The following is a 5,481-nucleotide window of genomic DNA, read 5'->3' as shown; positions in this document are numbered from 1 at the left end:
GTGTGTGTGTGTGTGTGTGTGTGTGTGTGTGTGTGTGTGTGTGTGTGTGTTGCCCTGTGTTCATAGCTCTATATATTTCTCTTTCATGTGTCTACCTCCCAAGGCTTGCTGAGCTGCCTTCATGTGCACAGGAATCAGACTTTGAGACAGAGAGGCTGAAGTGAAACTTCAAAGCGTTTCACTCAGGTTTGCACCTTAGTGAGCAGACGCCATGTGGAGCGCCATGAAGCTTGGCAGCTGCAGAGCTTGCCGTTTTCAATGTGAGTCTTGTTGAGCGTAAGGACTTTTGGTTCACTCAGGGGATCTGGAGATAAGAAGAGTCACCTGTCTGGGTATACCCTGAGGGGAGAGAAGGGAGAGGAACTCTGAAAGAAACGTGAAAAGTTTGATGTTCACTGTGAAGTGTGTGCTGAGAAGTACTCTTCCATCTCTCGAGTGAAGTATTCTACATGGTTGATAATGCATAAGGCTAGATGCTTTTATTATTTTTGGAAAAAATCCAGAGATGAATTACAAATTAACATAGTGTAACAAAATATTAAACAAGCCACAAAGACAACAGAAGTCAAACAGAAATCCTAACCCAGCATACCCAGACTTAGCGTGAGGCAGAACATTGAACATGCTTTTGATATTCTAAGCTATATTTAAAGAAAATTCATTTTGTGTTTGTTATGTAGTCTTGGATACAAAGGTCTGAAAATTATAGATTAATTAAGTAAAAGTTTTCTACCATATACAGTCAAGCTACAGTACTTTTTTTTTTTTTTTTTTTTGGCAAGCATGTACCTGGTTTCAATAGGTATTAGCAGCATAGCCAGCCTGACTTTCCAAGTGTCTCTAGAGAAACCAGCAGCATTTTTTTTCACCTGCAGGTTGCCAACTGTCCTAAAGGGAAAAAATCCTTTCATATTTCTTCATGTAAAGGACTTGTTTGCCTTGCAGAGAGACCCAGTGTACTGCCCTGATTATACAGTCCTCCTAAATCAAGCACTCCCAGGCGACAGAATCAGAGACAACAGATCAGCTGTGTCCTGCCTCAGCAGACACACCCTGTACCTTTGCATTTTCTTCTTAGAGTAAATTCTATAGAGCACACAACCTCATGCAAATCACTAGCAGGAAGTCATTGCCTAGGCACAATTGCCTTTCAAAGGATGCCAATATGCAGGTCCAGGATTGCCTTGCTTCATCAGGAAGAGGAGGTATTATTTTCCCCCTATCAGAAAATTTAATCCACCAGCCCAATTAAAAGGTGTACAAAGAGAAGCACATCCTCTGCATTCTAAACCTGTCCCCTAAGGTGCATGCCGCAATAGAGCCACTGTTGAGGTCCTTCTTAAGGTACCACCCCATTGTGAAATAAATGACCTGTTTATTACAAGTAGCAACAAGATTCCTTAAAAGAAAAAGATTCTGCTGGATTTCTCTACTAAGAGCTCTTTTTGGCATTCTGCTGTCCATCTTTTATTAGTCTACAAAGAAAGTTCATAAACCTACAGAATGTTCTAGACATCTAGATATTCATGAGTGCCTAATGCCAGGGCAATTTCAGGAGTTCCAGGTAAACCCACATGGCCTGGCATAAGCATTCACTGTAAAGGGACCCTATCATCAAACATACACCAGATGGGTGTTGAGTGTGAGACGGGTGAAGGTAAAAATGAAGAACAAAGCCTTGCCTTGCTCTCGTATCTTGGCAAAACTGCGTCTCACTTAAGTTAAATAGAAAATGGAGACTCTCCCTTGAATAGTTCAAATGACTTCAAATGGGAGGAAGAAGCAAGTGAGCTGTAGACAGAGGCAAAAGTACATACTGTATTTATAATTGAACACAGCTTTTTATATAATTACATCTTTGTGCACTTTTTATTTTTGGTTCTTGAACATAGTCACTCAGATGAAATTAAAGAGCGTGCAGGAGAAGGTGCTTCAGTGCTGTTTCAAGTTTCTATGGCAACTCAGGGGCATCTTATTCATCTGCCTCATTGACTGTGATACTGGTTACGACTTTTAGCTGCCTCTTCTAGACGAGGCAGCGAGTTGTGCTTGCTGATCTCACGGCCACCAGAAAATGTACACTGGGAGCAAAGCAAGCCTCTGACATGTTTATTCAGCCTTTCCTCACCTGGCTAAGAGCGGGTGCCATCTGAGACTGCTTTTGCCAAGAGTGTGCTGCTCACGATGTGTATAAACTTGCCTTTGAAATGTCTCTATTGGTAAATAATGTGTTTATATAAGTAGGTTTTTGATGGAGCTAACTACATATTTTAAAATAAACTCCTACATACTATTTTGTGAGATTCTCTCTGTAAGAACATCCACATTTAAAAAAAAAATGCTTAGCTGAGGTTTCAAATAAAGAACTGTCTTAGGAAAAAAAATGTGAAAAAGCAAAGGCAAGCAAAATCCATAAAATGGGAGAACTTGTTTCATTTGTTTGTTACACAAATAGAGACCCATGTGCTTACTCAAAAAAGGCCATTTGTCCCTCCCCTTGGAGAACAGGAACAGAGGTGATCACAGCAGAACCTAAACTCTGAACTAGCATTAGAATGGAGAAAAGTAAGAATATGTCCATAGGAACATAGTCCTCCAAAAACCCACCTAAAATCTGAGCATGAACAATTTGGGCTGAGCAATACAAAGAACTGACTATTTGTCATCTTAAAAGCATTTGTGCACAATATGTGTGTGTGTGTGTGTGTGTGCACATTCGTGTTTGTGAGTGCAGGTACAGACATATCATTGTGCGTGTCTCGAAATAAGAAGACAACCTCGGGTGTTGGTCCTCGCCGCCCACCTTGTCTGAGACTGTGCCTGTTCTGTTTGCAACTGTGTTGTGTACACGAGGCTTGTCGATCTGAAGAGTCACAAGGAGTTTCATGTCTCCATCTTCCACATCTCTATAGGAATTCTGTGAATACAGAAGTTTGTGCTAAGAGTCTGTCTTCTCTGTGGGGTCTTGGGATTAGAACTCAGGTCCTTGTCCTTATGCTTTTGCCCACTGAAGCATCTCCTTACTTCAATAATTGTCATCTTAACTTTGTCACATTATCCAGGTTCTTGATTTCTTTTCATGATAGTAAATTTTGGCAGGTTTTTTTAAAGATAGCACGCATTTAAAAGATGTGCTCTATAAGAAAAACGATCCCCAGTACATTGTTGCAGAAATACCTTGACTCTACAGGGTGAGAACCCTTAAAAACCCTCAACTTATAAGTGAATGCTTTTAAATATGGAAGGTAAGAGTTGTAGGTCCACCTCCATGGGACCCAATAAGTGGTAATTTCTGAGTAATTATTACTTACTGTCATATGTATACTTTTTATTTCTAAACCCAGCTATGTTCCCAAATTTAAAGCAAAGCAAAGTCATACCGACCACTTACCAAATGATAATATATCAACATCAAATACAATGTAGAAAACTTTAAGTACCCAGAACTGTACAATAACTCCTCCTTTGGACTTGATTGAATAGAACTTTCCAGAAATCAAACTTCTGAACAGCCTCAGAATAGAACCCCCAACCTGAAGTAAAAAGTAGCTTCAATCACACGCCTAGTTGTATGAGCCTGAAATTCCAGTGACTCTCAAGACTTAAACAGAAAGAATATAAATTTAAGGACAACCCGGGCAACTTTCTAAAAGCCTGTCTCAAGTTTAAAAGGGTGAATAAGGATGAAATTTAGTTCAGTGGTAGACTGCTTGCCTGCTATGAACAAGACCCTGGATTCAGTCTCCAGCACCATAAAGGAAAAAAAAATGGACAGGGTGATGATGAGAAGGGAAAGTGAAGAAGAGGAAAATAAAAGATCTATGAAGATAATTAAAACCATCTCAAATCCCCGTTGAAACAGATCTTTCAGGTTTTAGCTGGACGTCATGACTTGTGTGTTATTGTTGCTACTCTAACAGCGCTTCCTGATAACCTTAACCTATACAATATGCAAAGGGATTTATAACACCTATGACATTATTTTTATATCATTATTATGACATACGTCATATTATAATTATAATATCTATGACATGATAGGGTATTAACTTGTTTTCCTCGATCCATAAGATCAGAAGCAAAGCCTGAATTATGCTTAGGAGGCTTCTGCCAGACAAAAGAGCAGGTGATGGTTTCACAACAAAAAAGACATGTAGTAGCACAGAAGCCACCATGAAAAAAAAGGTCCACAGTATCTTCAGTAACCCAAGGAAATGTTAAATAACATATGTCATTATTTTTAACCAGGAAGAGAATTAAAACATAAGAAAATCATTCCTCCAAACAATGAACATCCCCGAGGCTAGACATTTTAGTTACTCGGAGAGAGCTACTTATGTGTAATTAATTATTCACCATTATTATCCTCGGGATTTGGTAACTCTCCTGTGCTGGAGCTGGTTCACCTGGCTGAATCTCTTCCACATTCTTCTCAACTATCCTATTTTCTCACTCTTCCTCATCTCCAGCTTCCAAACCGCCCCAGCTGGCCCCTCCCACTTCTCAAGAAACACTCATCACCTTAGCTCTGAAAGCCCAGCACCCTGAGAATCCATCACCTTATTTCAGTGATAAATACTGTGATAATTTCAGTCCAACTTTATCTTAAAGGGATTAGCTCTTGGTGGTGCAAACTGTTTTTTAAAAAGTCCTTCACGACAAAGCCCAGACAGAGGTTTGAGTCGTGTCATGGGACCACTAGGCTTACTGACAAAAGTGACCTGACCTGGAAAGTTCAAACCTCCTGCATTGTAGGCTCCTTGTGTGGGACTGGTGTTCTCTCTGTGTGTTGACCTATATTAAGCTTTACACAAAAAAACCCCAGTTGATTTAATCGATTTCTCTAGCGCTAAAGTTGAGATCTTCTAGAATAAAACACGTCCTCCTTCATAAATATTATTCAAGGAGCTGTGGTTCAACAAAATCTCTCTGAAATTCACCTCGGACGTGTATTTATGGATGTTGTTATATGTAATACTTGAATGTGTACAAAGATGTACACATCTGTGTGTGCATACAGATAAAGGAATGAATGAGTAGCAGCAGAGGTGGGGGTCTTCATTGCATCCATCCTGGCTTTCTCCTGGCACGCTCTGCTTGCTCCTCTGAACCACAAGACGCTTGTTACCCTCTGGCTGCCCACAACAGAGGAAAGCAGACATGTTTAAGGTGGTTAGGTACCCGCGGTTTGGTGAACGGCAGCAGAACTTCTGTGGTTTTGCCTGGAGACAAGCCTGAGCTATTTGGAGTTAACTGAAATGAATCTGAAGTCTGAAGTGAATGCACATCACAGAATTGCTGTTTACACATTCGGTGAGTCTACCTTCTGTAAGTGACCCCTCCTCCCTGGCTGTCCAGCTCATAAAGGAGGGGTTGAGAAACAAGTTTATAATATGGCTCCAATTCCTATCCAGCCTTTGTTTCTGGGCGTTGTGTGTGTGTGTGTGTGTGTGTGTGTGTGTGTGTGTGTGTGTGTGTGTG

This window comes from Psammomys obesus, unplaced genomic scaffold (genome assembly GCF_907164565.1).
Source record: "Psammomys obesus unplaced genomic scaffold, mPsaObe1.curated_primary_1811, whole genome shotgun sequence".
Lineage (NCBI taxonomy): Eukaryota > Metazoa > Chordata > Mammalia > Rodentia > Muridae > Psammomys > Psammomys obesus.
This window is presented reverse-complemented; position numbering follows the sequence as displayed.